This window comes from Lissotriton vulgaris, chromosome 5, assembly GCF_964263255.1.
Source record: "Lissotriton vulgaris chromosome 5, aLisVul1.2, whole genome shotgun sequence".
NCBI classification, from domain to species: domain Eukaryota; kingdom Metazoa; phylum Chordata; class Amphibia; order Caudata; family Salamandridae; genus Lissotriton; species Lissotriton vulgaris.
Window position 1 is genome coordinate 273,394,789 of NC_141693.1, and position 25,432 is coordinate 273,420,220.

The following is a 25,432-nucleotide window of genomic DNA, read 5'->3' on the forward strand; positions in this document are numbered from 1 at the left end:
GTTCAGACTGCGGTTGGCGTCTTCCTAAATATGAGAAACCCATATCAATTAGCCAACCGGCTCCAGCCGTCTGCCTATTCCTTAATACACGTTCCTTAGGCTGTCACGCGCTGGACATTTGGAACCTGCTGTACAACTCTAACGTATCCTGTCTTTTTTTGACAGAAACCTGGCTAAACGACTCCTCGGCCCCCGATTTAGTCAATGCCATCCCTCCCAACTATTCCATCATTATGAAAGATAGATCATCGGGGCGAGGGGGCAGTGCGGCTATCATAGTTAATAATCAGCTGCACTGCACCACTTTTCCGGTCGATAACATCCAGGAGACTGAGGCCCTTGGCTTCACACTCCATCTTTCCTCCTCTCAGGCATGTACCGGCATCCTCTTATATAGAGCCCCCGGCCCTTTAGGCCCCTTCTTGGACGAATTACAGGTAGCACTCTCTGTCCCTTGTCTTAAATTGGAGCATTGTTTACTCCTCGGCGACCTAAATATACATATGGATGATGCCACTAATCCAGACACTATGAAACTCATGGATATAACTACTACATTAGGATTGCTACCGCTCATTCACGAACCTACGCACAACAAGGGTCACACCTTGGACCAAGTCTACTCTACCATCCCTATTGACTTTCAAGCTCCGCAGCCGGTGCTATGGTCGGATCATTATTTAATTACTTTCTTTCTTGTGTTCCATCCTCTAGAATGAAACTCACTATTCCTCCCAAGCGAACTTCCAGACCTTTCCACCTTCTCTCTAATGAGATGTTACTGCAGGCCATGGAATGTGTTCCCTGTACTTTGTCAGGCAACGTGGAAGAGGACCTAGCCTACTTTGTCGAATGGCTTACGGCAAGACTGGCGATTCTTGTCCCCGAGAAAATAGCTAAATCTGGGAACAAACGGCCCTCTGCCCCTTGGTTCACTTCTCAGCTCCGGGAAGCTCGTCAAAATTGTAAGAGAGCTGAAAGAGTGTGGAGGAAGGATTATAATCCCTTAGAAAAAGTAAAACTTAAAAATCTGACTAGATCCTACCACAAGTTGTTGTGGAATGAGAAAAAATCCTATTTTGAACGTCGCATAGATGATTCGGGAAACACATGTAAGGAAATCTTTAAAATTGTCAAAGACTTTACTTCACCGTCTCTAGGCACCCCGGCCCAGTCCCATTCAAAACCTTGGCTGACTGAACTGGCGCATTACTTTGTCAATAAGATAACGTCCATCCAAGCTTCCCTTGCTGTTTACTCTAAACAAACTAAGGTTGATCTACCAGATGCCCTCTCATCCTCAAAACCTGTTCTGGCTCCCACTCTTTGGGAATTCCCCCCGCTGAGTCTTGATTCCTCGTTAGCCCATCTGACTGAGCTGAAGTCGGGCTCACCTCTTGATCCTTGCCCAGTTTCATGTCTCAACAAAATAGCCCCAGCCTTAAATGGTCCCATCAATTCCATCCTCAACTCCTCACTGTCTTCTGGTGCAGTCCCTCCGGCTTGGAAGTGTGCTCTCATTCTTCCACTTCTAAAAAAAACCAGCTCTAGATCCTACCGTCCATGCCAACTACAGGCCAATCTCTCTCCTCCCCGCTCTGGCAAAAGTAGCAGAAAGACATGTGCACAGATCAATCTCTAATTTCATCGAGGAGAACCATCTGTTGCACAACACTCAATCTGGTTTTCGTGCTAATTACAGCACGGAGACCGCGCTACTAGAAGTCACAGTCGCTATTAGAGAGGTGTTGGATGCTGGTGGAAAGGCCATGTTGGTCATGTTGGACTTGTCGGCGGCGTTCAACACCGTTCCCCATGATACCCTCCTAACACGACTCTGGGATTGTGGCCTTCGGGGGACGGTGTGGAACTGGCTTAAATCCTTTCTAGCCGACCGTCGACAAACGATCTGGGCGCCCCCACACTCCACCGTTATGGCACCTCTGGAAGTAGGGGTCCCTCAGGGGTCTATTCTTAGCCCCCTGCTCTTTAACATCTTTTTGGCCCCCCTTGCAGAGGTGGCGGAGTCTTTCGGCGTTCAGATCGTGTCCTACGCTGACGACACCAAACTCTTGTTTACATATGACAAGAATGAGGTGTTTGACGGAACTCACATCAGAAGCTGTTTAGAGGCAGTCTTTGGTTGGTTCAGAGGGCACGGTTTAAAATGCAACTCTGACAAGTCGGAGCTGCTTTTTTTTGGCTGTGCTACTGAACCAAACTGGAAAAGCTGGTGGCCGCAAGACTTGTTTCCACCTACAAATGCAAGTATTAAAGCTAAAAATTTAGGAATCATTATTGACAATGACCTAGCTTTTGGGCCCCAAATATCCTGTCTCTCGGGGAAATGTTTCGGCATCCTGCGGATGCTTAGAAAATTTCTCCCCTTGATTTCAATCAACCATAGAAGGGTCATTGTTCAATCGCTTGTCGGGTCTAGATTGGACTACGCAAACGCCTTGTACTTGGGACTCCCTAAATACCTTGTGAGGCGACTTCAAGTAGTCCAAAATTCAGCCGCCCGTGCCATCTACGGGCTCCCCAGACGTGCTAGTGCCTCTGACTTGCTAAAAGAACTGCACTGGCTTCCTATAGCCAAGAGAGTCCTTTTCAAAAGTCTGACGTTGACCTTCAAAGCCCTACATGACATTGGCCCTAGTTATATCAAGAAACGTCTTGTTTTTTATAAGCCTAACAGAGCTTTGCGGTCCGCCTCCTTGTCTAAAATGGTAGTCCCGACCATTAAACGGGTCAGACAGGGCGGCCGCTCTTTTCACCACTTTGCTCCTCGTGCCTGGAACGAGCTTCCCCTTTCTCTTAGACAGACCCCCAGGCTTATGTCCTTCAGAAAGGCTTTAAAAACTTGGCTCTTCACCAGATAGGCCCCCGCCTTTCCTTACTGTTCAGTTATGTTGCCGCCCTCGAAGGACTTCTTCGCCAAAGCGCCGGGACACTCCTTTTGGAGTAGCTGTTGCGCTATAGAAGAATGTGTTAACATAACATAACATACACTGACTGTACCGTACACCGGAAAAACTACACCGCATGGGATTACACCAAGACACTATATGCTGCAGATGTGGAGTGTGTGACGCCTCGTTCTTACACCTGGCGTGGGCATGTGAACCGGTGGCAAGGTTTTGGGTAGATGTGATGGGACACATTGGGGACATCACAACAGTTCAGATACCACTCACACCAATAATAGCGTTGTTGGGCTTGGTATTGGCGGTCCCATGGGGCTCTCGCAAACTGGTTTCCATGCGATTATTGCTGGCCATGCGTCATTTGGCCATACATTGGAAAAGGTCGCAACCCCCTACAGTAGCCGGATGGCTACACATGGTCACATATTGTAAGGATCAATTGACCTGATACTAGGAATTGTTGCCTAACAGGTCGAGGCTAGTGGATATCTGGGGTCCCTATGTTCAGTGGTTGGAGGCTGGAGGAATAGATCATTGCAGAGTAAATATTGAGTGAATTACTTGACCTAATGGCAAGGAAGTGATGCGTGAAAGTGGCACCCCAGACACTAGGAAAGAACAGTACTTATACCAAAATGTTGATGGTTGGAGATTACTTCTGGTGGCAGGTTGCCCAGGTCAAAGACCCAGTGAGACAAATGGTGAATGGTGTGCAGTGTTGGTGGCAAATTGAACTAGGAGTGAAAATGGCAGAGACAAAGGGGTGGTGGCGTGGTGGGAGAGGGGGGGGGGGGGAAGGGGGTTTGGAGGGAGTGATAAGTTTGAATTGATTACTGTTAATCCTAGAGTATGTAATAGGACAATTAAACAAGCAGAGATTACACACACATTTTGATGAAAATGCCAGTTTAAATGCACTCTCGCTGCCGCTCCTCAGGGCTGTCAGCATAACTGCTGTGTGCTATTTATATGGTTAATTGATGCTGCCGGCCCCAGGGTTGTAGGCAAGGCAATGCAAGCCGTGTAATCTGCACAATGTGAAATAAAGTATGTAACCCCCCCCCCTTCTAGATAATTTTCACCTACATCATTTACCCCATACTTCATGACAGTCACATTGCTAGGGGCTTTGCAGTTTTAACTATTACTATTTCCCTAGTTTCATGCATCCTACCGTATTTGAGGACCGATTTTTGAAGTAGGAAACCCCTACTTGTAGTTAACCACACAAAACAGTACAAAAATGAGGATAGGCAGCAACGACATGCACAGTTCTGTCACCCACTTGGGAAGCCAAGTAAACCAGCGGAGTACCAGTCCTGCTCAGGGGGACCTCCCTCCTTATGCAGGTCTGTTTGCAAACGATGCAGTGCTTGGATGGCAAGCGTCAAACTTCCATTGTTCATGTTGTTGCCTGTGATGAAAATGCAGCAGGACGCACCCAACGCGGCACAAACCCCTCACTCCATTGCGGTCATCAAGTCCAACATGTTGGCATGACACAGGGCTCACAAAATGGCGTCCGCGGCCCCCACCTCCCGGCAGTAGTAGCCCCGGGCCGTAGAGTGTGCCACTTACTGTCCGATGACTACTTAAGCCACACAGCAGTGCTGCGGAAACACAGCAGAGTTCAGATCCACACTGCGCCCTGCTAGGGAAAGTTGTGATGCACACACAGTGAAACAATCCGTGACCAGGGAAGTTCAGAATCAGATCCACTTACTTTGGTTTACCAAGCATTTGCATAGTCAATAGGTCTCGCCTTTGGGACCTTATAAGTGTTTAGCTATGCAACAGTTGATGATGTTGCACCAAGGATATTGTGCTGGATAACTAAACACTTATAAAAAGGTCCCAAAGGCGAGACCTATTGGCTATGACAATGTTTGTTCTCCTGGGGACTTGCAAGTCTTTAAACTTAGTTATTGGTGTGCTGCTTCTGCCGATGTGCGCACGTCTCTCCCCTTCCTTTCTGGGGAAGTGGGAGGAATGCATATGAACACAGAAAATCCATCAAGCTGAAAGATAACTCCTAGAAGTAACCATTTAGTTTTGCAGCGTGACTCTTTTCTAGATTAACATGATGTGCATAGATTTTGCAGCAGTATTTGACTCCTTAGAGAGGATTGATAGAAATTAATTGGGGATTGTGAACAGGTGTTTTAGCACGTTTAGCACCTTTGAGTTTTAGTTGACATGAATGTCTACACAGTTTGTTTAGACAACTACATAACTGCCATAAAGATGTCACTGATAGAGACATTTGCAACCTTCTTTAATGTGAAGTGTGGCCTTAGTTTCTCCTCTAGTTTCACTCCAACATTCTTGTAGCAGGTCAGAACTGTTGCACTATCATACAATGGTACCCCTAGACATGGTGTCCCCATGCCTGGTTGTGCAAAAGTAACAAAAGAACCCACAAAAAACCCTGTTTTTTCTTACACATTTGGTTTTCTGGAGGTAGGACACGATCACCCTCTGGACATCTATTAAGGCACTTTCAGCGTATCTCTGGCTGTTGGAAGAATGCTGTATAGTTTGATTTAAGCAAAACTGTGACACCACCTTCCGAATAAATTATGGGTTTGATCTCATCACCACCCCGTTCTTATGTATCTGCAAGTATGATTCATTGATTGGTGAGTGCTTGTAGCTCGCCAACTCAATCAAGTGATGTGATGACTACAAGGAAGGCGGATTTTAGGGTTAATTGTTTCTTAGCTCTGCCTTGTGCATTGGTTCAAATGGCTCTATCATTAGCTTGATTGTGCGCTATGTTTAGGCTCCGAACACAGGATTGCCTGTCACTCATGATGCCCTTTCTAGAAATTTCTTGATGACAGATGTGCTAAGGAAGCGTTTGCGCCTGCGAGTCTCCTAGCATATGCTACAGTGGTGGACAGGTGAACCATAAGTGATGCTTAGGTTAAGTTCTCATTCAGCAAGTCAGTTTAGGGATGTAATAATGTGGTGTCCCCAAATACCCCCCCCCCTATCGAACTAGAGGACATACCTTCTTCACTTTGCAGTGTACCACCTCCGCATACTAGGTCTCCTAGCCTCAGTGAGAACTGGTTAGCGGAGGGTGACAGCTGAGGGTGACAGCTGTCCGTCCTGTAAAATAAGTACTAAACTGCTTGAAGCTTTATTATTGCTCCCCCCGAGATCTTTACTAGGTCTGAGAACCATCTAGGTCACACCCATTACGTGCTATTAAGATGAGCATCATGGTTGACTGTTTATTACCATCAAATCAATTATATGGGAGGGGTTAAAGCATATGCAAATCTCAAATGAACCCATAGGACATTCCCCTTGGATCAGTAGAGTACCTGGATGCAAACTTTTGTCATTTTGTGTTTTCTGGACTGGCAACACGTCTAGTTCTAGCCTGACCCCACACCTGTGAAAAATTTCACTTAGAACCTGCTGCTTTAGCTCCCATTCATGGGATTTAGTTGCTCATCAGCTAGCTTGTCTGCCTGTACATTTTGTACACCTGGCGGGTTGATTACCACTAGGGTTTTGCATCTTTTAATGGCACACTTCCATGTGTCCTGGGCCAGCTTCGGTAGAGGGTAATGTGTTGTTCCTCCCCGCTTGCCTAGCTAGAACAGGCTTCTCCAACAAGAAGCTCGTGCAGCCTAGCCTACTAAATTTTAACCGCTTTCTTGGTTGAATTAATATATGTATGCCAACATTGTGCACTCAAGATCAAAATGTGTGTATTTTCAATACTCATAAGCTGATGTTTGGAGGAAAGAAATTGCATTTCCAAAACAGATTTAAAGCCCATTTGTGAGTGAAATCATGTGGGGAGACCTATTTAATATTACTTTCATACCAGGGGCATTGAAGCTGTGACTAGCATTTATTACCAACATGGAGGCATTCCAAGTTGACCGCCTTTTTTTACATTTCTGCTGGCAATCCTGCTTGATGCTCTGTGTGATCACTTCTCATGATCTTGCAGATAAAGGCCACTAATGTCATCTGATTTGATGTGGTCACACATTAGAACACTAATAATAGTAGCTCTTAACTTTAATTGAACGCGAGCTGTTCATATTACACAAAACCTTGGAGACCCCTGAGCTAGAACATTATGGTTGTGTTGACTGTTTGGATTAGCACAGTTTTCCCTTTACTAGGGCATGAAAGGCCTTCAGCGCTAGGAAAGCAGTCAACAGAAAACACATTTATGTGCTTGACTGCCTCCACAGGCCCCTTCAAAATCGAGGCTTCGCATATGTATCCCCAACCCGTGTGAGAGACATCTGTAGTGATTTCACTGCAGGAGTTGGTACTCTGAAGGACGTTCCCACAGTAATGTGGCTTATGTTCCACCAATTCCTCGCTCTCTGAATTCTCTCTGTGATAGCCACCATATCCTGCCAACTCCCTCTAGCCATTTGTTCTGCAAACACTTGTGAATTGGGCACATGTGCAATCTGGGATGTTCAATGAGTGGTATGCAGGATGCCATTATCATTTTTACGGTCAGAAACTGCCTCTTCTATTAGCGGCCTCATTGCGTTCCAATTCTGAAATTCTTCTGTGAATTGGGTATGCCCCTTACCCATCTTGTATGTACAGTAGCCCCCCCAAACACCTTTTCCTGCTCCAGGACTAGGGAGGATTTAGCTTGGTTTACCGTGAACACCAGCTTGTGGAGTGTGAACTTTACAATGTGAATGTTTGTGACTTGGTGTCACAACCTCACCTTCACCAGCCAATTGTGAAGTGTATTCATTAGTGGACTGGGTCGCAATAAAGCTCTTTGAGGCGGAGGGTGTTTTGAGAGCTGGTGGGAGGGTTAGGGCGAGTCCGGCTGCAGCGTTTTGTATGGTCTGGAGACTTCTGATCAGTTGAGCATTGTTTCCAGCATAGTGTTGCCATAGTCTAGCTAACTGGTGAGGAGGGCTTCAGTGACGGTTCTTCGAGTGTTGGTGTAGAGCCAATTGAAGATCTTCTTGAGCAGCTTGAGTGTGAGGAAAAAGAAGACCAACACTGCGTTCACTTGACCGGTCAAGGAGAGTTGGCTGTCGCTTTCTATTCAGAGGCTGGATTAACGGATATGTGCAATTAATCATCCTTTACATCTAACATGGCCATGTAGCGCCCCCTTTTCCATAGCGGTAGGACCTCCTGTAGAATAGCTATTTTCCCCATGCCTTTATCGGTTTTGTTTTCGTCATTTGTTTGAGGTTTAACACTGGCCTTAATGACAGACTTGGCTTTGGATTCAAGAAAGTAACCAGAGTATACCTTTTGTTCAAGTACATGTTTGAGAAACTTTTAAAATTGCTCATTTTAGTAGGAGCTTTACTTCAGCAGGAAGTAAACTAGTCTCTGTACAAGGAGTAACTAGTCTCAGGAGTGAATCTTTACCCTTGTTGGTATTGGGTTATACAAAAAAGAATTAAAAAAAAGAATTTAAGCCGTTTGCTGCAGTACCTCTGCTCTATTATATTTGGTATCCATTTATCTATGGTGATTATCCTCTATTCAAGGACGACATTTATCCCCCCCGCCCCCCCAACCCCATCCTGCCACTACTGATGTCAAGTGCTGGGCTATATGTGGCAAAAGTCAGATGGCTGCAAGTTTAGAGACCTTCAGTGGCTTACCCTCTTCCCGTTCCTCACCCATGCAATCGATATTGCTATTATTGTTGTGTGCTTTGTGGATATGATGGCGGTCTAACATGGGTGTGGGGTGTTGGAAATCCCCCTCTGCCTGGTATGCCCCCCCATTTCTGCAAACTTTGAGAAATTGAAGAGCAAAGGTGGTCTTTGCGGTTTTGCCATCCTTTTTTCTATATATTTGCTGTAGGGCCTCGTCTACTGCTAGTCCAAAGAGTGTGCCACTTATGAACGGCAGACCAATAACTGAGACATGAACCTGGAGACTCGCAGCCAGGTTGTTCCCATGTATGTCTGGTCACCATTGTCTGCTGAGTCTATAGACTTCAGGAAGGTGTTGGTGATGCTTTTCCCTCCTGCACAGTTGTTTTTGCCCTTTTCTTATACTCAGCAGGAAAGTGCTGCATGATCTGATCCATCTCCTCCCACTGCTGGAGACCATATGGGTTCAGAAGTAGACTGGAATTGGTGATTCTCTATTGAATAGTCATCGCTCGGACTCTTCCTGCCTACCATCTACACCAGCTTACTCGTCTGGTGGCACTTTAGTTGTTGTGGAGGCTTTACCTGCAGCTGCATTACCCTTAATGAAGACTGTGTCCTGAGAGGCATGTATTTTGTTTGCAACTTAAGGGGTCACAGCTTCTAGGAGGCAGATTCTCAAAAGGCCTCTGTCTTTTGGTCAAGTATGAGAGAGAGCATCTGTAGGATGAGGTTCTTCTGCGACGGCATGAGTGTTTCAAGGAAACCCAATCTGCCCTACTTCTCATCGGTGTGCATCAAATGATGTGCCTGCAGTTCTCTTGACGATCGCATTGTACACTGTGGTGAGGTGCTTAAAAAGATAGGACTAACCCCCCCCCCCCAAACCCGCTCCCTCTGGGGAGTCTTCGTTGATGTCTTGCCAATCTTCCTTCTTTGTTTCTTGATCCTCTAAGACTGTAGAGTGTTACCCTGGTCCTTTTAGTGGAAGACCTCTTCCTATCCTTTTTCGAGGGACTCTAGAAAGGTTTACTTACTGGTCTTAGAGTGATTTCACCCCATTGTCCTTCCAGAGATCCAAAACACCTTCAGCACCATATCGAAATCAGTCTTCAGAAGAAGAAGTGCCAACATTTTGGCTTCCAGCAGTCGCTTCTTGTGTTCAACCTAGAACAATTGTTGCTTGGAGTCAGCTGTGTTTTTCTTTTACAAGAAGGTGGCTTTGCGCTCTTTGTCTTCTTCACTTTTGCCCTTTCTTGCTCACCTACCGGTTGAATGAGGGTCCCACAGACTTGCCTTCAATGTGATCCATGAGTTTGAACCCATGTAGCTCATTATGTCTCTGCTGTCCTTCGATCTTTGAGTGCTTCAACGTAGAGGCTGTCTTATCAGACTTAGAGGTCTTTGGCAGGGTTGTTACCTTATGCTGCTTATTCAGGTTAGGTTCCCTTAACGCCTTCCTCATGGCATTTTGTCTTTCCACATCGATGAGCCTCTCTTCAACACCCGATTCCTCTCCTTGAGCCAGTTCAATTGCCTTCCATATTTTCCTCCTAGTCGCTGAACAGCATGAGGTATTTAAACGAGGTCTGTTTCTTTTCAGAGACCACCAGGGCGTAATATAACCTGTTTTTTGCACACCTTTAGACTTCGGCTGAACATCTACGCAGGCCTCACACCCCTTGGTGCGGTGTTACCACGGAAGGCAGAGGTTGAGGGCCCCATGGGTAATCTTCTCTATCAAATGGTGGCACTTCTGGCAGAACTTAAGGGGGGTGTTCTCCATTCCCCTGGATGACCCCACTTCATCATGCGTTCTTCTCGTGGTCACGCTTATTCGGTGGAAACTAGTTACAGCATCCCTATAGTATACCTATGCTTCAGTGTTGCTCAGTGTATTTTCCACTTCTTCCCTCAAACTTTTCTCAATGATCAGTTGAAAAAGGAATCTGAAGATGGCAACAATACAGATTAACTTCCGATGCGCACATCAGATTTCACTAATGTTCACCCTCAGGCTAACCTTCTAGTCACCAACAGACAGATGATATAAAAAGAGTCAAACACTTTTTCAGGAACTAGGAACAGAACTACAGTTATGGACTAAGTTGGATCATATGGGAAAAGGTAGTCCGAAGATTATCAGGCGTGGAGCTAAATAAATCCAACTCGATTTGGGAAACCAATCCTAACAACAAGGACAAAAAGTCTGATCATTTAAAATAATAATCCTTAAAGCTATGTTGATTAGTGGGAGGCTGGTAGGAGGAGCTTCGGTTAAGTGAATAATACATGTTTAAGCAATAGAATGAATACTGCCTCACAGCATCAAGGGGAGCATTCTGGTCTCCCATGCCTTCTCACAACAAGAAGAGAATGTGGGGTGCCAGCAATTTCTCATTTTCTTTGTAAAATTCAGCTGTTAACCTGTGGCTAGTCGAGTAATTAATGGCCTCCATGACCTGAGACTGTGAAAGTGGTCATGGTTCGTAGTTTTCTAACCGGACCATTGTGAACCTCTGCAGATAGGCATCAATATCTGCTTCAGATGTGGAGGACTGAGACGTTGAGCTGGGAGTAAAACATAGTAAAAGTTGACAGTAAATCAGGTGTGAGTCTAAGAGTCTTGCTTGTGCGTTTTAAATCTCAATTACCTCTTGTGAAGCCTAGTGTGGCATAGCAGTTAAGTCAACATCCTTCCTGCTCCCTCTCCATCCCCATTACATCCAACAGTTGTGTTTTTTCTAAGATAGTTCACAATATTCTAGTTACAACCCATTTAGTTTTTGAAGTGCTTCCTTTTTAGTGACCCGACGACTTATACCTCAAGCACTCCTCTGTTCCTCTCCATTCTGGCTAGTGTAGTTCAAATGGACTGAAGTACCCCTGCTGGATTAGCAATTCCTATGCTTCAAGACTGAGATGTGTCAAACGTTTAAAGAATGCTTACAATTTAATGTATGGAATAATGTTGGTTCTGTCTGGTACAAAATAGCTTTTCTTACTTAATGAATAAAAAACATTAGAAAAGACGAACACTTATTCAAACATTTGTGTCATTGCAGTTAAATGACAAAAAAAGAAAACAAAGGGACACCAATCTTGATTAATTCAAAGGAATATATTGAAACAAAAATTTACTTTTTTTCTTTTTACATTTTATAGTGTATAGATGATACTACGGGTCTGCAACAAGGAATAAACAAAACGGCCCAAGTGCTAGTGACTAGGTGCGAAAAAGTGGTAGTTGTGAACAAGATATATATATATATAGATTATATATATATATATATATATATATATGATATATATATATATATATATATATATATATATATATATATATATATATATTTTGTTCCAAGACCTTTATTGTTGTTGTACTTCAAAGGATACACAGCTCAGTGCCCACAACCCTGATTAGGCTGGCAGCGTGTGGTTACGTTCAATGATCAACGTATAATCAATACAAACAATAGCTTTTGTAGTACACAGCAAGTCGCCTACAACCACTGTGGGCCAGCCGCGTTCACAATATCAGTTGGTGTCAGTATTTACTATTATATTTAAATAACAATTATATAACATAACTGGATCATTCCACTACTGCATTCCCCACCCGAACCACTAGAGTAGTGCGATGGTATATATAGTACCTCTGCATACCGATAACCATGCAGATTTCTTTTAAGTTACACATTCATTAGGTCTCTTAATCTTCTACTTGTGCGTTTAAATAATTCGTGAAATATGTCCAGTAATCCCTGGGTCTGTCCTGAGTCCTGAGTGTGTCCTGGCAATATGACAGGTCAGCCAGCCATTGCTTGATTAGGGGTGTGCTTGGGCTGTCCCAACACATAGAAACTCTAAGTTTGGCTAATAATAACGCTATAGCACAGAATTTACGTTTCGCCGCTTTCACATTACCCAGTAATCCCAAAAGACAACATTGAATCGTACATTCAATTGGCACCCCCACCATGTCGGTTATCCTGTTCGCTACCTCCAACCAGTAGTTCTGTATCCTCGCACAGTTCCAAGCTAGGTGTATAAAATCTGCTTGGTCGTGCCCACATCGTTTGCATCTTGCCTCATCTCGTAGGCCATATCTGTGCAGTTGGGCTGGCGTGTAATATACCTGATGTAGGTATTTGAAGTGGATTATGCGCAGATTGCCATTTGGCGTGAGCAGTTTTGTGAGCGTGCATGTCGTTTCCCATTCTTTTTCTGTAAGAGGGACTTCTAGTACTTCGTTCCACCTGTCTTGCGCCTTGGTCGCCCTATAGTCTAGTTCTGTCTGTGCCTGTCTATATAGCCGTGACACTAGATGTGAGGTGTTTGGGGAGGTGATCAACAGTTGCAGGGTATCCATAGTTGGCGGTTCGTCTGGGAAGGACGGGTAATGTTGTTTTAACGCCCCCTTAAGTCTATGGAACGTGAAGCGGAAAAGCAGTGTCGGGTTTTGTATAAAGGCCAAGTCCTGCTCTGTGATAAAGGCACCATCTTTATAGATGTCTCCCATGTTACACCGTCCCACCTGTTTTAAAATGTTCATGCCCACCTCCTCACTTGTGACAGATAAATTCGGGTGGTGATGAAGGGGTAGCGCCGGAGCCTAGAGTGGTAGTTTGTGCATCATTTGGCCCAGACTTCTCCAAGCCGAGTTCGTAGCGTCTATCGTGTTTATGTCGTTGTTATGAAGTGGAGGCCTGATATGTGTAATGATGGCGTCTAATGGGACCGGTGCCGCGTCTCCCTCCTCCATCGCTACATGAGTTAGGTATGGAGTTTTGTGGTACCAGTGTGTGGCATATTGGGCCTGAGCGCATAAGTAATATAACCAGAAGTCAACGCCCCATCCTCCTTTGTTAATTGGCAATGTTAGTATATCTAAGTTGATGCGCCCCTTTTTGCCGGGCCATATCAATTTCAACACCATTGTGGTTATACGTTTGAATACCTCTCTCGGACGCTGGATTGGAATATTATTGAAAAGATAGAGGATCTTAGGGAGCACAACCATCTTCACGATCGCCATCCTGTCAGCTAGTGATAGTGGGAGTTGGATCCATCTTTTGACTCTGTCCTCGAGAGCATCTATTGTCCTACTATAGTTAGTTCTGATAACCACCTCAGGGTCGCGGTGAAACCATATGCCCAGATATCTTATGGGGTCCGTCTGCCATTCTAGCGGGTATTCAGTTGTGTGGAGTCTGTTAGTGGGAATATAGAGGATTTGTCCCAATTAATTTGTAGCCCCGAATAGCCCCCAAATTTGATGTATGCTCGTAAGAGTGGGTCTAAATTAATGGCCGGGTCTTTGACGTACAGTAGCATGTCATCTGCATATAATGAGATATGCAAAGGTCTGCTTGGAAATTGAAGTGCCAAGTGGTGATGTTTCTGCCTGACTATGCAGGCCAGGGGCTCCAGTGCCAGTGCGAACAGTAGAGGGGACAGAGGACATCCTTGCCTCGTCCCTCTCTCTATGTTAATGGCCTCTGACACGTAACCGTTGATCTTAATCCTAGCTGAGGGCCAAGTGTATAGTAACTGTACCCACTGAATAAATATACGAGAGAAGCCCATTCTGTGAAGAATCGTGATTAGATAGGACCATTCAATAGAATCAAACGCTTTCGCAGCGTCCAGCATAATCGCTGCAGCTTTTGTGGTCGGAGTTAGGTAATGTGCTGTTGCAAAGAGTGTTCTCTTATTATGTGTGGTGTTTCTAGAGGGTATAAATCCAGATTGGTCTGGGAGGACGTGAACAAGATATATAGTGATACATTGATGGTTAAAAATGATCATGTAGATAACATCCATCCCTAGGTACATAAATCTCTATACCACTTGGGATTTGAGTTTCCTTTTGACGTGGAGCAGAGAGAATAGGGTCAGGATTACGGCAGGCGCGTGGACGTTTCAACCCAAATGTGTGCAAATTGCTAGCAGTCACGGAGGGTCTTCCTCAGGACGAAAGGAACAAACGGACAGCCTGAAAAATGGTAATGGGAACCTCGACTGTCTTCAAGGTATGGTCCACTGTAAAATGGATTTGTAGAAGGTACGAGTCACGCGAGATCCTTATGTAAATGACTTCGGGAGAGTTTTTAACTGTGTTGCCCCTTGACGTGTTTCTTCTCCATCTTGTACAAACCCATCTTGGCCATCACTCCTTTACATCAGGACCTCGCATGACTCAACTCAACTTTGAGGGAACCGGACGACCGCATACATGGAGGGATTTACATATTCCCAAACCAATACATTGAAATGCATGATTACATGGCGCCTTGCCGATGCCTCTGGCCAATACAGATGCAATAGCAACATCAGGAACACGATTTACCATACATTATATCTTCTTTGCCGATCTAAATATAATCTTTGAACATTCAAAAAAACGTCCGCAGATACAGAATCCTTTGAGCCCTGAAGAAGTCCCATGAGGGACGAAACGCGTGGGCAAGCAATTCTGTCGTGTATTTTAAAGAATGAAGTATTTGAAATAAAAAGGACAACATTTTCTACAATCAAAGAATATGATAGTCTGGTGTTTTCATTTAGGAGGCTACCTACTTCTATTCTGTCCTGTTTTTTTAAATATGATGCACTATTGCCTTTACAAATAGATTGTTTGTGCTTCTCGGGTGCAGGGTTAATTTTGTGCTTTTGTTAGTGGTGGTTTTTATACTACCTTTTTGGGATGTATGCAGGTCACATCCCAGACCCGATGCACAGTCTCTCTGTAAGGACTTAAAACTCTGACCCTCTTCTTTGTTTAAAGATCTAGTGATGTTCATAGACTGTCTTCATTCTTTCAATCCTTCTAATGTATTTTGAGATATAAATGATAAAGTCTACAATATAAAGTGGGCAATAATTCTCGCCAGATTTACAATGTCCTTTTTGCCCAGGTCTCCACCCAGCTCCCACACTGAAAGCCCCAACTTTCACTGAACGCTCCCAGATAAAACTTTTTGTAGAAAAATGCTCGTTCAGCTCATCTTGTAACTTAGCAATTATCCTATGACATCACATCTCGACTTCCTCGTAGAGAATATCACCTGCCTACCTCGATAAGCCAGATTCAATTAGCAAAGTTACTCTATATCAAGTCTAGTATCACTTATCAAGTGGACCAATCACTGTATTGTAGCTGCCTTGTTGTTTATTCATGCTATTTGCTCTCTGATAACTATTAACTGCAAAATATTTATGCATTAAGAGTGACCGTTATGATCAGGTATTTCAAACTATAATAAAAAGACTTCTGCAGATGTATTCTCTTCAAATGTTACACTCCCAGGGGTGGCTTATCAAACCGAGAAGAGCTTGCAGATCAGTTGTAAGCGGTTCTGGTTTTTCATCACCATAATGGTTCTGAGGTTGAGGGAGCCCAGGAGCAGCTTACTGCTTAACTTAAGTAAACAAGTGTGAGGAGAGCTCTAGCTGCAGCCACCTGCCTCATGTCATGTTGCCCAGCAAAATAAAAGATAAGACAGGAAGCAGGGCAATTCCATAACTGACACAATGCTGTTGGTATTATTAGACTCCTCCCACTGCCACAGCAGTGTTATGTGCAGTGGGAGGGGAGAGAGGGAGAGACACATATATTTGGATATACTGCTAAGCTCTACGCCGCCCCTTTCTTCAAGGCCTCAATCATGTTGTGGGCCACTGTGCAGTTATAATATGCTCATCTTTCAAACAGGGCCCAGGGAGAGGGGAGATGGAGAGAGAGATAGAGAGAGAGAGAAAGAGAGAGAAAGAGAGAGAGAGAGAAAAAGAGAGAGAGAAAAAGAGAGAGAGAGAGAGAAAAAGAGAGAGAGAAAAAGAGAGAGAGAGAGAAAAAGAGAGAGAAGAGCATGTTCTTTGGATTTACTGCAAAGCTCTACGCCACCGCATCCTTCATGGCCTCAATCATGTTGAGGCCAACTGTGCAGTTATAATATGTCCATCTCACAAACAGGGCCCAAGGACAGGTGCCCCCACTTGCTGTTTACAACTGCTGAGGGTGTGATCCAGATGGCTAGGGCAAGCACTCTTATTGGTGATACTGGAATTTCATTAAAAAACGATTTTAGCAAAATAGCTTTTTCTGGAAAAAGGTTTTGATTAGGCAGGGGCATATTTTTCAGCTTCTCAAATTACCAAAGGGAGGGCATTTATTTACAAGCACCCAATCGCCACCCCTCACTTTACCCAAGGAACGCTTGCAATCATTTGGAGATTAAATATTTTTTAAAGCCTCAATATGCTTCATTTTGGGCGGGTGGGCTGGAACACCTTATGGATGTTCCAACAGCCTAGATTTTCCCAATGGCAGGTGATTGAGACCACAAAACTAAACTCCTCATCAATTCATTTTTACCTAGCACAAAGTCAAAGAGGGGAGAGTGGGGTTGGTATCTATGGTCACCCACCGTTCCTTGTTTGAGCTCAATTTGGCTTGTATCTACAAAATGATTGAATTAAAATTCCCGAAATTGAGAAAGAGGCGCTGAATGATGGAAAGGTCACTATGGCATCAGAATGTTTCCAAGCTTCGGAATTATGCAAGCTTTTGGCTACATACCAAGTAACTTCCCTATGGAAACATTTTATTTCAAAAAGTGAAACTTTTGGGATCCATCTTAAAGGTTGATCCATTTGCTGTAAATTTGGCACAGCCAAAGCTTGCGTAATGTATGCTAGACTTCTCCAGCCCCCCGCAGGCTTGTTTAAATTACACAATAGAAGAGCCAAAGCTATTAGGAGTCCAAAAAAGACAGTATTACCCATGAGGCGATAGGTCAACATCTCATTTTAAAAAAAAGAATATTTTTTTGAAAAAACACACCTGCCTATAATGACGTTGGGTAATGTTAAAAAAAATCATTAGGAAAACCAGTTACAAAAAGATAATATTGCCCAGGGCTCAGAGATCCTTTTATAGAACCTGGAAATAAAGAAGTAAATGGTAATACAAGAATTGATGGAAAGGCGAAGCTGCTTGTGATGTTAAAGGTACAGTATCAAGCAACAGATTTTGAGGGTTGTTGTCCATCTGGCGCCAAACCCTTAATATTCGTAACTATTTTCCTTTGGACAGGGTTCATTAAAATTAACTGGTCAAATAGTTTTGCACTACTTTCATTTTAAATGGGACTAGAAAAAGAAGGAAAACAAACAATCTGGTCAGTTCAACGTATGGATAGGCTGGTAACGTTCATTTACAGAATTGTCTTCTTAAAATAAATGATGTTGTAACAGTACTCAGAGTGCTTACCCTTTGGACAGGAATGTTCAGTGGCCGACTATCCATGAACATCCAATGAGAAAAGATTCACATGTCACAGCAGTGTTACAAGGAGGGTATCCTAAATCAAATTCATAAACCGTGAATATCTACACCCATCACATGGATCACAATGTTTTATTTCTAAAGAAAGAGTTCCCAGTTATAAACTAAATGTAGCTTTTTCCTTTTAATCATAATTAGAAGAATATCAAAAACATTCGGAAAATAAAATTTTGAAGCAACCACCACGACAGATGCACAGCTGACTAAACTTCTTTAGCATTTCCCTTTTAAATGAAACCTGTAAGGAAAATGGTTCCAAAAAGGTCACACAAACTCGTGCAGAGAAAATTAAATCTTACTTGTAATTGTATTTTTCCATTATATTAATCTTCAGAAGAGTCATACGGTTTAGTCACTTCAATGAATGGGAACCAGTGCTGTTGGAGGCAATTGTTTTGTTTAAATGGCTTTTATTTTATATAAAAGGTCTATTATTAACATCCATGAGCAGATTTGGCTTCTGAATCATTCTGTTTTCATCAGAATCAGTTGCAGCTTAGTAATACCAGGGAGTACCACGGTTTCCTCAATGAAGAAGTAGACTTCCGCTTCCTGTCTTTTTTTGGGGTCTTTTTGTGTGGGTATCTCTTGGGTGACCGTTCCCACTCAGGAGACTTATTTTTAGTATCTTTAAAAGCCCTTGCCAAGAATGATTTGGCTATCTGATGCCCTTCGGGGGCACGGGTGAGAACAGTCACAGACCAAGGGGTTGCAGTCAGATCCCAGACAACATGCAGATATCTTGTGGATCTGATATGGATATCTTCTTGCAACATCGGTGGTGGGGTTAAAACCCAAAGACCATAGGCGGTGACATGTGACTCAGTTGCTGTCAAATTCACAGAAGGTTTTTGTCAGTAAGGAGAGAGGAAGAGCCTCGTACTGTAATTGATGAGGCACTTAAAAAGAACAGATGCAAGTGCGCCAATCAGTAACATATTCAGCTATATGTTATCAAATCCTGGGCGGGCAGACCTACGGCTGGAGTTGCATGGCACCAGCTGGTGACACGGGAGAACTAATGCTGGGGGTCAGAGGGAATTCCAGATCAAGTCTGGTTCTTGGAGGATATTCATAAGGCCAGCAGTACTCTGCATGGATCACAATGTTTTAATTCTAAAGAAAGAGTTTCCAGTTATAAACTAAATGTAGCTTTTTTCTTTTAATCATAATTAGAAGAATATCAAAAACATTCGGTAAATCAAATATAAGTTTTGAAGCAACCACCACGACAGATGCACAGCTGACTAAACTCCTTTAGCATTTCCCTTTTAAATGAAACCTGTAAGGAAAATGGTTCCAAAAAGGTCACACAAACTCGTGCAGAGAAAATTAAATCTTACTTGTAATTGTATTTTTCCATTATATTAATCTTCAGAAGAGTCATACGGTTTAGTCACTTCAATGAATGGGAACCAGTGCTGTTGGAGGCAATTGTTTTGTTTAAATTGGCTTTTATTTTATATAAAAGGTCTATTATTAACATCCATGAGCAGATTTGGCTTCTGAATCATTCGGTTTTCATCAGAATCAGTTGCAGATTAGTAATACCAGGGAGTACCACGGTTTCCTCAATGAAGAAGTAGACTTCCGCTTCCTGTCTTTTTTTGGGGTCTTTTTGTGTGGGTATCTCTTGGGTGACCGTTCCCACTCAGGAGACTTATTTTTAGTATCTTTAAAAGCCCTTGCCAAGAATGATTTGGCTATCTGATGCCCTTCGGGGGCACGGGCGAGAACAGTCACAGACCAAGGGGTTGCAGTCAGATCCCAGACACAACATGCAGATGTCTTGTGGATCTGATATGGATATCTTCTTGCAACATCGGTGGTGGGGTAAAACCCAAAGACCATAGGCGGTGACATGTGACTCAGTTGCTGTCAAATTCACAGAAGGTTTTTGTCAGTAAGGAGAGAGGAAGAGCCTCGTACTGTAATTGTTGAGGCACTTAAAAAGAACAGATGCAAGTGCGCCAATCAGTAACATATTCAGCTATATGTTATCAAAGACCTACGGCTGGAGTTGCATGGCACCAGCTGGTGACACGGGAGAACTAATGCTGGGGGTCAGAGGGAATTCCAGATCAAGTCTGGTTCTTGGAGGATATTCATAAGGCCAGCAGTACTCTGCAGGAAGCATTATCAGTAATGCCTGCCCACCAATACATCATACACCTGCAAATGGAGTCTGCCCTTTGACGAATACAGTACCATAGACGTCAATCTTACTGCCTGCCCCCTTGCACGAGTAACAAGCGATTTTGCAAAGTGTGCTTCATTTTGCCTAGTCAAGACTTTTACTCAGTTTTATTAAAAGGTTCACCTCTATGCAACTGTGGCATACAAGGTTCTACTCTACCAGGTTTTCCTGTTTCAACATTCCAATGATTAGGGGTCTTCTAGAGGGCATTTAAAAAGTATTTCTTCTTATACTCAAATTATAAGACTCACGCCTCCAGAGGTGGTGTGGCAAAACTAATAGGTCCTCCTTTTGAAGCCAATTAGATTGCATCACTACAAGCACTTTCATTAAATGCCACCTATCTGGTAGCAACCACCTTTACTAAAAGGGTTAGCGAGATGCAGGTCCTCTCTCAACTATACTGTTTTGCACTCAAATAGATTAGCTTTTGAGAACCCATCACAGTCTGTCACATACGGGCTTGTACTAACTTTCATTCTTCTACCTTCTAAATTGCCACTACTTTAAACACAGGCTTAATATACGCAAGATCAAAGGTATGGGGGGGCACCTTGTTCTGCAAGTATAGTGCCAATTGAGTATTATTAGATTGTTCTAGGCAAGTCATTTCCAGGGGGTGGATATATTCCTGACTTTTTGGATTTGGTCAATTTAAAATGCAAACTAACATCACACATTTTCTGATCTTACCTCAGCTTGCTTTATGAGTGTCAAATCATTTTGAAGTCAGGATTTTTAAGACTAGATATACATTAAAGGCTGATAGCAGTTGCAATACGGTCTAACGGTTCAGATATTTATCTGAGTGAGTGTCCTTGTTACGTGTAATCGAGGCTACAAGCAAAAAAAAACAAGAACAAAACTGGCATGCACATCCTGTGACTTTCCTAGGCTCTCTTTTTTTTTTTGAAGGCTAGGTTTGCATTGTCTTGTCACTGAATTGTATTTTCATCATGTTACACATAAGGGATTGAAGTTGCCATTGCATTGTAGACACCAGAGGTTTTTTTTGGGGAGGGTGGGGGTGGTGTTAATCCTACCTTTTTGTTATATGGTAATCAATATTTTAGATGGTTTTATTTTTTGTATATTGTATATTTCGTGTATAGTTTGCACATGTATATTATGAATTATACTCATAAGATTATTTTATTTTATCACTACATTCTTCTTAATTAGGTGTAAGCAGTCTTATGTCGCAACTTATTTATCTGGATGTAGATATGGGAGTTGAGTTCCCTGAGGGGGTTCAGATGGGATACTGAAACTGCGTGGACTCCAGTGCACCTGCAAAGCTGTGGACTGATAATTCATGCATCAGCCAACTAGCGGCCCAACCTCCCTCTCATTGCAGAAATAGACGCATTCCGCTGTGGAGTGGATAGCCAGGCAAATGGACTCCAGAGAATTCAGAATTAAACATCTGAGCAGCAGAACAATCGAGCACCAATAATGCTTGGAGTGCCATCTAGGATTTAGGTGGCTCTTATCTCTCCAATCCGAGTGTGTATGTCTGACTGAAGTGGGGGTCATTTGCCTATCAGGGTCTGAGGAGTGGTGACTGCTAGACTATTCAATAAGAATTATTGGTACTTCGGACAGCAGATGAAGAGTTTATGAACACAGAAACTCCAGGGTTTTGACCTGGGCGGTTTCCTTCTCCAGGAAGGGGCGTATGCTAAACTGTGGAATCTCAATAACACTATCTTGACACTGAAGACTGGAGGAGGGGGGGGGGGGGGGGCTATAAGCAGGGGGCAATCACAAAACAGAGAAAACACTCAGCGCCTTACCTGCAAGCTCATAACAGGGAGTGCAGGGCCATAGTTAAGAGTTTGGGTGTTGTATGAGGGACTGCTGATTGCTGGATTTCCTTTAGATGGAGGCCTGGGTAGCACGATATGGAACAGAAAGGTCCCAAGCTGCATAATGAAGCGTGCCACCACATAGCTAAAATAGGCCATCCTGAAGTGAGCTAAAAAAACGCATGATTATTTTTACGCTTAGGGGTGTGAAAGCTAAAGAATTAATCAGACTACGGGGAGCATCAGAACTGAAAGCCATAAGGACTCTCAGATTTAGATTTTCCTCGCACTGGTAATGCATGTAGAATTGAATACAATGTTTGTGAATTTTGGCTATGTAAAAGTCAAAGAAAACCAACTGAGGCAAGTAAGAAGAGATACACTGACATTACAGGCGAAAAAAAGTAACTCTAGTCCAGTATTCCTTTTTTTTTTTTAAAGCAGCACACACTAATATAGCAAACAATTGCGAGGAACAAAAACATAGGAAAATCAGCTTGCAATGAAAAGCATTGAAAAGGCAGAAGTGTTCTAGGATCTTTGGTTAGTGTGAGGGAAAGAAAAAAAAACATTTTTGGGCTCTATAGGAAGAAAATAAATGTCCAACTATATTTTTTTGCTACGCATATGACGGACGGAATGCTAAATAAATCACACATTCACCCTCAGTCAAGAAATCTGGGTTAAATCCATTGTTCTTTTGCTCACCATGCCACCCCAGTTTAGATCCAGCCATATGCAAATCAGTCTCGACCCTGTTCCTTATAGGAATAGTCCAGCCCGAACTGCCAAGCCAGGTCCTCTCTGGACCGGAAACAAGCATCCTGGGATCGGTTTCAGGGATTTACCCCTCATCAGCCAGGCTAGCTTGAATCCAGTGGCACAGTGAGCAAGGGACCCACGTCTGGCCATACCCATCCCACTTCGAGCAAGAAGTGCTAGGCAAACAAATGGACGGACTGATGAATGAATCATAAATTCACCCCCAGTCAAGAAATCTGGGTTAAATCTATCATTCTTTAAGGATTCTAGAACCTACAGTGCCCCAAAATGTAGTTAAAGTAGGAGTTCTCGTGATATGTACAAGCCAAACATTGATGGAGATTGTTAGTTATTGTACGAAATGCAATAAAAAAATAAATAAAAGAAAGTAGGAGTTCTCACAACCAAAGCCTAATCACATCGCCATCATTACTGGATTTTTCCCTTTAAAAAAACTGCATTTTGGGGAAAGTATTCTTGGGCAAATGTACTCTAAAACTTCATATTTCAATTTCTGGCATTATGAAGAGGCGTTCAGGCTGGAACTTTAAGGGAGAGTGGATTTTAAATGGTTATTGAAAACAAAAAGGCAGCTGTTCAGCTAGTAAAGGGGCTCAGGAAGTTAATGTGTGTGCAACCAGAAGATCACAGGCTTAAAACCACCAGAACGTATTCAATTTTTCATCCTTTAGGTGTATGCAAGGTAACGTTGTATTATAATTAGAAATTTACATAACTGTAAATAATGCAACTCAGCATTTCACAATATATAAAGATTTTCTTATTGATCCAGGAAACATTAGGGCAAGAGTAATGGCTGGGTCAATTTTGTTTGAGTTTGCTTTTCAGATTTACGAAACCATAAACAGATGGTTTCTGCTCCAAAAGGTAGCCCAGCCATTCTTCAGTGATGTTTGAGGGTGCCAAAAACAGAATTTTGCTGAAGACTGAATTAAGTGTGATCATTTTCTCAAGTTCAATATATTTGCATTAATTATTCTGCAGCATAACTAGTATTACCTATTACATGAACGGTCTTCAGTCTACGGCTTCATAAGATTTATTTTTGTAAAGAAGTAATCAAACTCAGCTTCACCTTTCACCTCGTCTGAACCAACGTTTGTTTTTATTTAGTAACAGTAGGGTTTTTTAACTCCAATTTACTGTACACTGAATGCAACTTGTAATCCAGTTGACCCGTATTCCAAAGTTCAACTGAGTGACTTTTGGATATGGAGGTTTCATTCGGAGTACTGCAGCCTAAATAATGTCACCTGCATTACTTGTCCAAAAAAACACATTTCAGCGCTCAAATAACATATCTGAAGAACTTTTTGACTAGTTTCTGACCTTTCTAAAGTATTGCAAACCCCGTTACCAACTTGGCAGGAGGAGTGAAATAATGTGCCTGGTTAGTTTGGGCAACAGATATCTTCGGTTTAATCAGCCAAGGAGGCTAGATGGATAGGCAGAGGAGAACTTGCCCTAAAGGCTGTACTCTTGCTTGTTATGAACTTCCAGATAAAATTCTTCTCTGCTAGTTTGTTCCTTTAACTTTGGATTTGAATTAGATAAGAATATTTTCGCCTTAAGCAGTCTCCCAGCATCAACTTTAGACCACTTCCTTCCCACTCAAATCAAGGCTGTGCTTTCTGTTTTTTAGAATTTGCTATGGTTCCTCCGAGCTTAAAGAAAGTGGCAGTGACTAATTAGTTATTTAATCTTACCTTCTTACACATGAGCTGAAAGGCTAGACCACATTGCACCTTCATCCCGGCACTAATACTGCATATATGCACACAAATATTTTTTATGCGTTTCAATATCGAGATTCTGTAAGTTTATATGTGACCTGCATCTCAGCTTTAGTCAGGCACAGTACTGCACGCATACTTTTGTCATAAGATAGCCAGTCTTTTCAACACACATGGTTTCTCCACTTTGGAGGACTATCATTTTGCTTGCAACTATGCACACTGATTTGGTTGATGAGGTGTGTGGGCCAATCGGAGCAAGATTCTGGGTGACAGGGTTTCACTGGAAAAACATTATCAGCCGTGACCAGTGTCTGTTCCTACTTTACTGTCTTCTGCCACATTCTTCCCTACCATGATTTGCACAATCATGTTCCAGGGTAAAAAACAGAGTCCAGTTGAGAAGAGACAATGGCAACCGAGTGTATGAACAATAGTTGCTTACCTGTAATCTGTGGTTCTCCAGTATTGGGGTCTTTCATAGATTCACATGCCTGAATCATTCCTCCGTCGTCGGAGTGGGAGTCCCACAGTACATAAAAAAAGCAATAATATGCTATAATAACATAGACAAACTTGGAAGTAACCAACCAGGAAGTAAAGTAGCCCGAACTACCGGAGAAAAAACTTCCACACATGACTATTCTAGTCATTTTGTACAGCCCAAACTGCAGCCAATCAGGCGTCAGCACCCACCAGAATGTTCTCCCCAGAGGCTCAGGCTCTCAGATTTTCTCACACAGGAGTGATGGTAAACCAAAGTAGCCTATGAGCCTCTGCGGGGAGGTGGGCGGGTTGCATGTGAATCTATGAAAGACACCAATACTGTAGAACCACAGACTACAGGTAAGTAACTATTGTTCTTCTCCAGTATTGGAGTGTCTTTCATAGATTCACATGCCTGAATCAGAGTAGATAGCAGTACCAAAATAATGCTTGGAAGACGCCATTAGTAGCATAGTTTTTACATAGCCAATATATACAGTTACATAATAAAATGCCCATATT

The 25,432-nt window shown here is 43.0% G+C and overlaps 1 protein-coding gene across 2 annotated transcripts in view; it reads right to left on the bottom strand.

Annotated features, from left to right (window-relative positions):
* TMEM201 (transmembrane protein 201) overlaps positions 1–25,432 on the bottom strand; it is a 274,511-nt gene that overhangs the window by 212,058 nt on the left and 37,021 nt on the right. The window lies entirely within an intron of this gene.